Genomic DNA, 13,523 nt, shown 5'->3' on the forward strand with positions numbered 1-13,523 from the left:
CCCCCCCCCCCCCAACCTTACACCCTAAAACCTTAGACATCTATCCGTTCTGGTATTCGGGGGCAGAAAGTTGACATCAACGATAAAGGAGATTTCTGAATGCAGAACAAAGGGTGATTTTGGAAAGTGTAAGTCCATTATAATTTTGTCATTATATAGTACTCCCAGAGGACTTAAAACGGAGACAAAGGGGACGATAACGTGAATCACAAATGACCGAAAGATTCGTGAAAAATTGTGGTCACATTGGTATCATCGAAAAGAAAGAAAAATATTTATATAAATTACATATAAAATATATGAACGTACATATATATATATATATATATATATATATATATATATATATAAACCAACAGATCTTCCAGCAGTAGAGAAATACTTAGCAGCTGTCCGCCCCTTAAATAAATTAGGCATCTCTGGATTTAATTAAAAATCTTAAGTGGAGAATAACGCCTCCTCCTCCCTCCAGAGTACAGCCAGTGGAATAGTATACATATATCTAGCGGCCATTCCCAGTGAACGCTCAAAGGTAGAAATGCAAACGTGCCGGACGTGGAGGAGCGGGAGTGGCTGCACGGTGGGGGAGGGAGGGGGGCAATAATAATACCTATGGCGACAAGGCAAGGGCGGAAAGGATGCAAAGGGATGCAGATTAAAATTCCAGAGGATGGCAAGGAGTCCGGCAGGAAGCGGATGAACGTTCCCAAACCGATTTCCGTTCTCGCTGGTGCAGGCTGCATTAAATCTCTCGGTTGATTAAACCATAGAATTGGCGATCGTCAAGCCACCCTCTACTTCCCAACCCTTAGTCGGTACTACCCTCTAATTAATCGCCCGAAATTCAAAGCTGCTAGAAATATCGCCGGGCGCCATCGTCGGGTGGATTTATAATAGATATAACGGGTGGCGATTAATCAGGTATACGCCGCCCGGTAACGGCACTCACTTACTGGTTAAGTAATAACGTAATTTGTAGCTGCATAAACAAGGCTCAGCATGATTTAGTCGACGTGGTTTTCCGACCCCCTCGGCAACCGCCTGACCACGTGGTTGCAGTACGGGGGTTAATGGTGGACTGGCTGAAATGGCGATGCCGTCTAGTGCCGTAAGGGCAGTCGGTTAACTTTTTTGTAACGGGAGTTTATTGCGAATTTCATATTGGCTGAGAGTATAGGAGAGGGGGTAGCTTGTTTGCTGGATAAAGGGAGGACACAGGTTATAGGGGTGGAAAAGTGTTAAGTATAGGAAAGGAGAATGGTGCGTAAAGGAAGATCGTTTGAATAATCCTGAGTTTTTCATCCCCGTGTGTATTACTATATATATATACATATATTTTTTGTCATTGCCTTCATCCCCTAAGTTCGTCTTCAACTTTTGCTGCTCTCTGAAGTCTTCAGCGTCCATGAGGTCCGGTCCTTGAAGTCGTCCAATTACGAGTCGCGAGGGGGTTGAGCTCAGTCGGGTAATTAGGGATGCAAAGGGTTAGTAATAAGAAGATGAAAAAAAAAAGATCGAATTACAAACGCGGCAAAAGTTTGAACCCCTCAAGCGGATATTAATAATCTATGCCCGGGCGCTTCCTCCTAATCTTTTGCCACTCCTTTTGTTTTAAGGGACGCAGAATATGTGCTTTATGATTATTATTATATATATATATGTGGTAGCTAACTTTTTTAATATCAAATTAAATTAATATTTTCATTTTATTGATTTATCTCATATTCATCTACTCTCTCGACTCACCGTGACGTCGTACAAGGCTTTTCGAGCGGAACTTCATAAATTACCTAAAACAGAAAAATAAAGAATTCATATTATCACGTGTATCGTATGCATCACATATACTGTATACGATAAGAGCATCATGGTGCCTGCTGAGGATTTTATAACTTTTAATTACATGCAAATTTATATTTATTTCTTAAGCATCGTCACGATTATAATAAAACATTAATGGTGCAAACACGAAACTTTAAGGAATGTTTAGTCAGTCGAAAAAAAAAAAAAGAAACTACTTCCTTCGACAGAAATTTATTTTTTAACTTTTTCGGGAAATATCGAAGAACGTCAAGCCAGTTGCAAGCGGTATGGTATAAGAATCCTAATGGCAGCAAAAACCGAAGCACCGTGTGACAACAAATTTATCAGAGTACGCTTCAAGTCGAGAAGATCGTCAGTTCCGTAAATTCCTTTGAAGTAGTAACGAATTTCAAGACTTCAGAAGCAATCAAGGTCCTACGACTTTGCGACGTCCTGCTAAGGTTAAATAGCTACGTGCGATTGCACAGAGAGCAAGACTGGCCATTTCCTTGATGTCTACCAAGTATACCTATATACACCACTGAGTGTATCAATATCCCTCCTTTTTATTCCCCCAAGGCAATTCTCGATCCTTTCATACCCCAAAGGTCCAGCAAAGGATGCTGCGTCCAGTGTGCATCGAATATTTTCATGAAAACCGAATAGACGTCTTGTAAGGAATTTTCTCTTTGTGCGAGGCTATCGATCTACGTGTAGGATTACATGGTAAATAGGGGTGCGGCGGTTGAGGGAAGGAAAAAGTAGACAAAAATATATAAAAAGGTAAGAGTAAGGGTGGGATAAGAATGTACAAGGGAGACCAGCTACGTTATACGTAGTACGTATATCACTAGAATGGCTATATATATATATATATATAAGCACGTAAATATACCAGGATAGAGGCAGAAACGCATTTAACGCCCCTAGGGAATCCCTTCCATGTTTTTACGCTCTTTCAAAGGGACTGGACTTCTGGAACGGTAAGGGAGTCCAGAGAGTCCTGTAGCTACCCCTAGTAATATAGCCACAGGAGCGATGCCGTTTCATCACGTTCCCATTCCTCCCGATATCCTTCAACGATTTTTCTCTTTCTTTTATTTCCCCTCTTTCCAGCCCCCCCTTCGTCCCTCTGCTACCCTCCCCCGGAGATCATTACTCCGGGAGATAGCCCAACCTGAGATTCGCCAGGAGCTTCAAAAATCCTTACGACTCCAAGAAAAGGATTGTCCCTTATCTGTACGCCAATTCCCTACGAAGCCAGCAGTGGCAGCCTTTGACCATTGAGAACGTGGGGTAGTTTCGTTCCTTCTGTGTACACTGATAAATTTGGCCGATCCTCGGAGATTTTCTTACTAGAGATTTTTTGTTAACGACAAAATGAAAAGATAAATAAAATTATCTTTGGACAAATTCCGATCCACCCCCCTTGCGAAAGATTCGCCTAGGACTTTTTTACTGGCTGATTAACCCCTGCCGATAAATGTAGAGAGACTTAATTGCCCCCATGGAAGACCAATTTAACCATGAGCCCCTAGTCCGCCCTTACCACCCCTAGCTAATACCTAACCTCCTACTACCCTTTCTCTCTCGAAACTTTGACTCAGCTCCAGTCACTTTGTAATCGATTAAAGGGAGTACATTGATAGAGCTCGTCCAACTGATAAACTTTGAATATCTTTTGCCAATTACACGTCCCACCCTAAAAGCAGCCTGCACGCTTTTTAAAAGCTAACCACAAGATTGCACTTCAGTCTATCGCCAAAAGTAATTTAACGCGTAGGCTAGTTTTTAAATATTCTCGTTAAATTAGAACAAAAAAAAATTAATTAAAATTACAATTTATTAATCACACGTTCACATATCGCGCATGCATATATGTATAATTTGACACTTTACAACTCCAATGGCGCCGCTATTACACTTTATGAATTCTGAACTCTAAAGTTCTCTCAACTTTTCCAAGGGGTTTAACTGTCTGAAGTTGGCGCGCATATTTGCCCAGCATATGAATACATAACATATGTGTTCTCGGGCACATACGTACATTTACCCATTAGAAGAGGTAAGACTTTCAGCTGTTTTTATCTCAACCTATAGAAAAACATAGCGAGTAACTAGACGCGTGTAGACTAAAAAGTTCTTTATTATACAGGAAAATTAAGTGAATTTTTAATTAATTGCAAAAGATTTAAAATATTTTCGTTTCCTTTCACTTAATTTCTTACGTATCCGCGTATATTCTTTTACGGCGACATTAACTTTCTCCTGCATCCCTCATTTCCCACGTCTACCACTTTTGTCTGACGTATCAACTTCACATGCTAAAAATAGACTATAATCCATAACCAGCTCCTTTGATGATTTCAATATCAATGGTTCTGCATTGCCGACAATATATTTCGCGTTGCGCAAAGAAAAAAAAAAGGGAATTGTCAGCAGACAGATGATTTGTCAAAGAGAGCTGGTCAATTATCTCTAATTGAAAGAGGTACTGTAATATGTAGAAAGCAAAGAGAGATAAAGATAGAAAGATTGCTCGGTGATAAGGTTATCTACGAAAGGAAGATACGCACAAAAACATATATATATATATATATATAGTTACATGATAATAGTACCATATAGAGCCCCTCGGTCCATTCCCAACGGAGTGGGGAATTGTATAAAGGACTTTCAGGAAGGAAGAAAATCCTGACTCTATCCGAAGCCAGAGACGGCTTAAGTCCCTGATGATTTTTTAACCCCTTTCAATGAAGCTCAAAAGCACCCCGGTAATCCTTGACTGTCGGGTTATCGTCAGAGAATCGGGATCGATGGTTCCTCCTCGACTTTTCCTTAAGGATCTCCTCGCTGGTTAAAAGCACAAAGCCGCCCACTGCTGCCAACCATATAAAATTTTAATCTCGCGATCGAAAAGTGCCGCGAATAAAAGTCACGCAATTTCACGATAATGACGCTGGGTGGTTAATGATGCGACCGGGGTCGATAAAGTCACAGCCTGTAATAAGGGTTCACCTTTTTTCTTTGTCCGTCGCAAAATAGAATAATTTCGACCGTGACGAAATTTGAGGTTCTATTTTTTTTTTTTTTTTCATAAAAATCTTAAACGACACGAATGATCGACGTGGAAAATATTTTATACTTGATCCCACGACGATCATGCGTATTAAAAAAAATGTTGGTCACCGATTGGATCCTTTAAGTCGCCACGTTTAATTCAGCCCGCGTGACCTGCCTTAAGGACCAATCGTAATGAGAATGCCTAGTGATATTCTCACGTATAACGATTTATCCTTATCCTTATAACTGTATGACACGTATCCCTGGATTATTGACTGGATACGTGACCACGCAACCCTTAGAGGGTCATCCAGAAAACAGGATGAGACGACTGTCCGTAAAACTACCCCCTGCTAGAATAATAAACGTCCATATATATAAAAACACACATGAATCCCTATATGCACGAACCCCTGTGCCGTATTTTTACAAGCCAAACCCAAGAGGCTGAAGTGACCGTGGGTTGGTTTAGGATAGATTCCAAATTTCAATGTATCAATTTACCGATCGATACCATCCATCCTGATAGACTAGATTTTTTTAGCAACGTACACAGTATTATTTATTTATCGCAACGATCTGAATATAATCGTATTTTGCTATTTACGATGTTGACAGATACGTCAGAGCTGAGCATATGATCGCCCAAAAAAATAAGCATCAATCTGTATCATTTTGAAGTTTCGCTATTAGGTAGATAATATTTTATTTTCTGAATCCCGATGAATTTTCAAATTGGAGTACAAACTTTAATTACTGATATAGCTGTACAGGTACTGTAACAGCATCGAGGACGAAACGGTAAGGGAACTTTATGTAAACCTTTTCGGTCATGACCAGTTGGGCAGATTAAAGTTTAAAAGGGTAGATCCTTTCGGTTTCTTTAGCGAATTTCCCAGAACGCTGGGTAAATAGGTAACCAGGCGTAAAGGCGAGTTTCGCGCACAGGTAATCGAGGAAATTGAATCGAATCAAATTAATGGGGATTACTATAATATTAAAAAAAAAAAGAAAAAAAAAGGATATTTCCGCTGAAAACCCCATATACTTACGATATATCCAAAACAGTATTTAAAAAAAAAAACAGTTGGGCCCCTTTTTTTCATTAATTTCATAATTTCACAATAAAATTTGTAACAATGTAAAAATTATTATCAACCCTTTTAAGATTATAGGCTTATTGTGATACTGCCTAGTGTTGCGATTAACCTTGTTAAAACATAACACAAACCTCCCTCATTAACGGAGGCCAGTTTTTCAAAGGGGAACCAGTTTCCCGCCTTTTGTTCCCTGGTATATAATAGGCTATCGCTTTTCCCATGTATGTAATACACGGACACCGTATGTCTACATAGAGGTAAAATGAAGCTTTGGTCACAGTTTGACTTTATGAAGTTCAAAGAATAAGGCTGAACCTAAATTCCGTTATGAACTGGTGAAGAGGGTGGTTAAAAAACCACTAAATTCTATGGGTCTCCAGCACGTGAATATATGTATATGTGATATTCAAAGCCTGACCAAAGGGACGGAATTCTCCATTAAAAATCGACATGTTTGAATGAAATTTCGAAACACCAGTTTAATTGACAAATATAAGTACCATTGCTGTTTGAATTATACCAGCAAGTAGCGTAAAATTATTTTTAAATTACCAAAATTTTACATTTTATATTCATAAAGAAGAAAAAAAAGCGTGTCCTACCACTTATTAATTTTGTTTTCATCCCTCCATCAAAACTACCCCTTTCACGTGCTTCCCTCTCGTGACTTTCTTTACCGTTGTCTCTCGCTCCCCACACGTCCATACAATTCGTAAACGAAAGAATTGACCTGCGTGACATATATATATATATATATACAATATCAACGTTAGCAAATTTTACTCTGCATATATCTATAGCTTAAATGCCTTAAGAAACTCGAACGCCTTTGGCACGCGAATCCCGCGGGGATCGATATCAAATTGAAGTTTCCCTCTAGTACCCGATGGAGTGGAATAGTTGGTAGTAGTATCCTCCAAGATAATCCAGGTTCAAGAATAGGGGTAAAGAACTGTATTAGGGGATAAGAGAGAAATAAGGGATAGGTCGTCAAAGGGATACCCGTGTCACATTGTTCTCCTTCAAAAACAAAGCTGCAAGAAGTTTTGCTTTTCTGCGTTCGTATACTTGATCGGATGAAGATTTCATGGGAATGAATGAGAGAGAGAGAGAGAGAGAGAGAGAGAGAGAGAGAGAACCAAGGGAAAAATAAAAGTTAGACAGGGACAGCCCTCGGTTCCTTTCATTCCCTGTAGGGCAAAATCACTCTGTACGATATACAGGCACGACAAATAGACACACAGGACACGGGTAATTTTACAGTGGGAGATAAGAAAGGAAAACCAATAGATTCGGATGTCTCGTTTAAAGGTAATTTAATTCCCGTTTGGGATGTTTTAAAAATAAATTCATTGATTAAGCTCAGTGCGGGTACTGATAAAGGTGAATTAGTTTCCACTTGGCAGAATGTACGAAGAATTTTGGCGCTTTTCCACGGCCATTTCTCTGAAACTTTTATATCCTTGTTTTGTTCTGAACAAGTATACTCCTCGGTCCCACAAAGACAGTCGCGGTCAAAATTTTTCCCATTTCCATCGTCCAACAGCCAAGTTCGATACCAACGATAAGGTTGATAATACTGTTTTTTAAGAATTTAACAATGTTCCCACTGTCCCAGGATTACGCAAAGAATACTTTATGCTGTTAGAAGAGACATTAAAATTCGACAAAGGAATTTTCTTGTCCTGGACCTATAATAAATATTTACTGAACTGAATAATGCACTCGGTTGCCATGGAAACGCCTGTAGAAACGGCTTAGGACTCTTACAAACGGGCAAATAATCTGGCGCTTGTTTCCATTTTCCGTTTGTTCTCAGTGCAATGCTACAGAAGGACTTTTTAAACTGAACTCACCAAGTTCCCACTCTCGCGGGTGTCTTGAAACAAGAATTTCATAGCGTTCAAATATAATCAAGTTGCATATAGTAATTAATAATGCCAAAATCACTTTGAACTTTTACACGGCATACGTAAAAGCCTTGATTACTCCGATAACAAAAACTTGTATAAAGCTGAGCATGTTGGTTACCAAAGTAAATGAGACATACTAGTAGGTCTCTCGTCCAGCAGTAAAATCATTTCGGTTTTATCCAACTCCCATGTTTTCCACAATACCCCGTTTATTTTATCTGCTCCCGTTCGCCTATCCCCCTTTACCTCGTTGCCATGGAAACAATTTTGATTACGGCCACGTTCCAACGAATCCGTCCAGTCGACCGCACATGAATAAACATTGACAATAAGCCTTAAAGGTAACATCCGACATACGAACAGATAATCTCAAATCGTTATACCTATACGACATAAATAAAAAGCGCCAAATTCAAATAGGAAGAAAAAGCACAACGTAAAAAAGAAACGGAAAATTCGAAATAAAAGGCCCAGTATACACGTTGCAGGAAAACGTGGAAAAATAGTAATCCTAAGCCACGTGTTCAAAGTGAGGGCTGGCGAGCAACGTGAATACAATTAGAACTGGGATAATCCGCATAATTAATGACACGGAGACTCAGCACGGAGAATGTTAAAGTTTCTCGATCCAGTTTCAAGCTACGCTAATCGTCACGAGCAACCAAAGCGTCGTTGTGAATGAACCTTTACTGGATGGCTAACGTTGTTTAGGCCACCGTGCACAACAAACAATACGGCATTAATCATCGTGTGGGTATAATTAGTTAGATCGAGTGATTACACCAGTCGTGGACGTGGCTGACATCGCGATAAGCTTTTCGAGTTCATGAGAGTTGCGTCATTGTTTGGGTACTTTTTTTTTTAACTGGTACACGAGGCGACGGGAGCGAGGAGCCAGGGAATAGTTGCTGCAAGTTTCGAAGGACTTTGCGAGACTATTATAACGGGTGTCCTTAAGGCGGGTTCCCATTGACACTTTCATGAGACTTGTACGAGCATTTGAATTACTATATACATATATAAACCTATATAAAGTTTACTTAGGGATACTCAAGGTTATCCAATATTACACTACCTGAAGTTGGTTTTCCCATAGAAATCAAATCGAAGGGGGGCTAATTTCACTTGGTATAGCGTTTCGGAATAAGCTTATAGAGTCTGTTGCTGATAATTCAAATTTCCAAAGTTTCACCATATTTCTTGTACTTATATAATAACTTGAAAACCCTAAAAAAAAATGACTAATGACTTTAGTAGGGATTATAAAAAAACTACGTATGACTGTTAGATGCGTATCGATCTGCATACGCATTTGCCTGACAAAAAAAAAAAGAGAGACACTGTACACGTAAGTGTACACAAAGGACAAGGTAAATAGATACAAAATCAGATAAAGTTGAAGTATAGTCAAACAAGCTTCGGGCAATGAAATAAGAGAGTGTCACGTGTGCGTAACCCAATTTCATTCTGAGGGTGACGCCATTTTGTAAAAAGCCACAATCCTAATGACAAATAAATGAATTGATATTTCGATCTTGTAACATTCACTTTTTTTTTTCGTGTCACGTATTATCTCCGCGTTACTTGTAAATGATAAATACGAACTTCATGTTTCCTTTTAATTGGCGTTACTTGTTTGTCGATGACTTTCGAATCAAAGAATTTTCATGGGAAATTCAATTGATTTTTACTTTTACTCGACAGCGTTTAATCAAGGCTCTCGTAATCGCTCGCGTAATCCTCTTATTGCCGTCGTAACTTTCCATCGCGTCGTGTCGACAGGTAAGGTAAGGTTATGCGCACGTATAGTAGGTTACAGATAACTACCGGTACGATTTACCATACGACAGAAAGTTAATTGAACAAAATTCATCATAAGATACGTAGCGGCAGATTCTTAAACGTGTAAAAATTTCTTAGGGAATGCTTTAATATGAAGGCCATATATCTGTAACGTATTTGGGCTCAAGTAGGATGCGACACTGATTTGACTTACTGACCAACATATTTGCCCAAGACCCCGTCTGACATTGGTTTGGGTCATATTATCAGGCACTTTCAAGAAAGTTAGACTTCTTTTTTTGCTGAACATTTTTTACGTATGCTTTATCACCCAAGGAATTTTCAGCATAAGATAATTTTTTAAATGTTATCCGGTCAAAATAATTTGTCACTAATTATTTTTAATCATTAAAATTGAATATCAATCATAACTATGATTGCTTGAAATATTCATTGTATAAGTTCTGGCAATTAAATTGGATTATGTTTCTGAAAAGATATATATATTTTCATATACACGAAAATTGAAGTGGCCCTTTGGTAGGCCTGCCTAATATTTTATACATATTCTAAGACGGCACATAAGGTCAGATTTACAAGTAGATATACTTTTTCTGGCATCACAAGAAAGTTATTATAATTATTGATCTTATAAATAAAACATTCTTTCGCAGCGGACAAAGATCATTGTCAGTACTGCCAAGTACGAAAAAAATTATTTTTTCATTGTAAAATAGTACCTCAGCCAGGGCGAGATGAACTGTGGATTAAAATAAAAAAGATTTTATTACGCAAGAAAAAGATAAAAACTTTTAATACTCGATATTTAATGGAGATTAACGATCTTATTACGTCATACTTTCGTTACGGTTCATAAAAACAAAATTTTCGGATACCGAAAAGTGACAGCCTTGCAATATTACGAAATAAAGAATTTCATTATCATTTTCAAGTTTTATTATGGCGCCTGACAGAAAATTCGATCCAGTATATAACATCATAGTAACCTTTCACTACCGGTTTGCCTGGATTCACAAGTTCCTGCCATACGAGAACCGTACCGATTACCTTGATTCCCAGAAAAAAAAAAAACTTTTTAAACCAGTCCCAAATCCCACAATCCATCGTACGCAGTAATAATATTATACAAATTTAACAATAGATAAAAATTTTGAAATCCGGTATGCGCAACCGATCCGAAGATAAATAAAAATCTCGATCGTAGCATCCTTTCACTACCGGTTCACCTCGACCGGCAAGCATCTTCTTAAGCGAACTGGTCCATTTGCCAGTTCTCCGAGAATCCTCACCGCTCTCCCTTTCCCTGTGTGAAATACACCTAATTCAACCCACGTCCAGGATAAACCGTTAGTTCAGAGCGTGGCCGCCGAGCGCGCTCGAAACCTTTCACTGTAGGCTGAAAATGTGAAGGTGCAATGAGATCACCGTAGACCACTTTCAGAAATCATCATCGCGCTTGTCGGTCATCATCGAGTCTCTAGCCAAGATGATCTTAACTTGGAATTAAATATTCGTCGTGATGACCAAAATCGTAACGCTCTTAAGAGTAAGTGAACGTAACGAAATTGCATAACTGTGTCAGGGTGAAGATAAATTTTTTACATATACATATATACATACATAATGAATATATTACAAATTATAATAATTAAAACAGCTGAAATCATTAATAAAAAAATAATAATAATAATAAATAAATATCGATTATTAGAACTTTCTAAAATATATTTCAAGATACAAATATCAAATTTCGCAACCGATTTGCTATGCTGGTCTAAGCGGAATGCGAAGGAAGATTCGTGAAAGGATCGTCGTGATCAAATCGTTATAGTATAAGAGAAGTCGTCTGTACGATCGTTGCGTAAAGGATCTTCGCCGGAGCTCCCGTGAAATTTATTTTAATTATAAATCAAGAAGTTCGTACCTTGTTTTTGTCTACGTAAATATGAAAGATAATACGAATGAGAGTTACGTCTATTTTCATTACCCAGTGATTCAATTTCAGCGTATATCTCTTAGCTGGGATCGGCGCTTAAAAGCAGGAAGTCCGCTGTTCCTAAAGTGCGACGAAGAAGAAGCGACCAAGGTAACGGGCAGTTGAACGACGGCTAGGATTTAATTAATTGGAGCTATAACGTCATAGAAAAACTTTAAGTAGATCCTCTACAGAAATATTACCCATCCTTTAAATAACAGTCAGAGTGCTGCAGGCTCTTTCGCTTTAACTTGAAATAATCATTGTTGTTATTATTATCTGCAGCGGGTCACGAACTTTGATACTCTGTGAGAAATAAATTAAAAAATAGTAAAGAAATATAACTCAAAGAGAAATTATTAAAGTATATTTTGAAAAAATTCCAAAAAATCTTTTGATATACGATTAATCTATATTGTATGTTTACTCTCGTTGAAAAATACATCCCGGATAAATTCAACATTCGGCGGTCATTTCGATCCTCGTTATATCCGTGGGATAGACGAGCGGATATCACAAGCGGATTCAAGATATTCAATCATTTCGAAGCTTTTCAATAATATCTTTTTACCTTCGTTTGCCCGGGAAAATGATAGAGATAGATTAATACCGGGTGAGCTGTATATGAAATACCCATGTATATATATATATGTAATTCAGATAGGCAAAAAGTTAATTCTACAAGGTAGTCCATATACTATGTCTGCGTCAGATAAAGATAGCTGTACTACAAGTATATATATATATATATATTCTATAGCTGGTGCTTCTTTAATAATTCCATCAAATAAGAAAGCTTAATATCACCATGACGGGAGCTCGCAGGCGGTACTGTAAAATTGATTCTAAAACGAGACACTTTGCGAGTAAGAAATAAGAAGGAGGCTGCGAGGAGGGGGGAAGTAGTAAATATTCAAGATAAAAATGCCAAGTCGATCCTCGAAATAGGTTACGATACCAATACCGATGAACCCTTTGTCAGATATTAATTACGCATAGATAAGATCGAAGTTGACGTTACAGGGGAAAAAAAAAATATAACCAAACCTTGAGACCCAAAAAGAGACTTGAAAAAGATTTCAGCGAGATATTGCCATTGAATAAATAAAAACAGCGCGAACCTTAAAAAAAAAAAACATATTTTTTATCGTCAAGCTGTCACTTTAAAGTATCTCAAATATACTGGGTTATTCAGTCGGAACGCAACCACCTGAAGTTAGCGCGCCTATTTGATTCTTGTGTTAAGCCTATGTTCAGATTTTGATGTTGCGTTTGGACGGGATAACCGGATATACGTATCGTCTCGTAACCATATTTAACGTTATACATAAGCAACATGAAAATTCCAGCGACTTATCGCCCAGCTGGTAGTGGCCGTGTTCAAACGATTAATCGCTAATCGCGACCGTGAAAACTAGGCCCGATCGCGATACGTTCCCGTTGAGTTTCTCTATGTAAATAAAACATACGTTTTATCGAGCCATTGAAATGTTCGACGTTTCGAGTGATCATATATATATGTATATATACACACACACATATATATTTATACACCAACAATAAACCACAAAGGAAGAAAGAAAAATGAAAAAGTGCAATAAACTGCATGATTGGATTTGCTCCAGTAAGGTCGACAGGTCATAATGAGAAAAGCCCGTAGTCGACCTTCTGAGTGAAAGCCGTCGTCCTTGGCCCAGCCGGTTCCCTTATGTTATATCAAACGACAATCGCCATAGCCTTGCGCGTGCGGCCTAATCTGATCCCCCATATGGAAAATAGCATCAGGAATCCATAGAAATGAAGCATAAGTAAAAAAGCAAAGGTAGACGACAATGCCAACACAGTAGCGCAGCCTGAATAATGCAC

The 13,523-nt window shown here is 38.3% G+C and overlaps 1 protein-coding gene across 4 annotated transcripts in view; it reads right to left on the reverse strand.

Annotated features, from left to right (window-relative positions):
- The window catches only part of LOC107267309 (polypeptide N-acetylgalactosaminyltransferase 2), a 95,983-nt gene that overhangs the window by 38,351 nt on the left and 44,109 nt on the right, over positions 1-13,523 (reverse strand). Inside the window, exon 1 of one of the 4 annotated variants that reach the window (XM_015738841.2) lies at positions 1,747-1,765. The exons of the other annotated variants lie outside the window; for them this stretch is intronic. The gene's annotated coding sequence lies outside the window, so the exon portion shown is untranslated. Of the gene's footprint in view, positions 1-1,746; positions 1,766-13,523 lie in introns of those variants that run through there. 4 annotated transcript variants of the gene reach the window in all.

This window comes from Cephus cinctus, unplaced genomic scaffold (assembly GCF_000341935.2).
Source record: "Cephus cinctus unplaced genomic scaffold, Ccin1 Ccin1_scaffold0398, whole genome shotgun sequence".
In the NCBI taxonomy this organism is placed as follows: Eukaryota; Metazoa; Arthropoda; class Insecta; order Hymenoptera; family Cephidae; genus Cephus; species Cephus cinctus.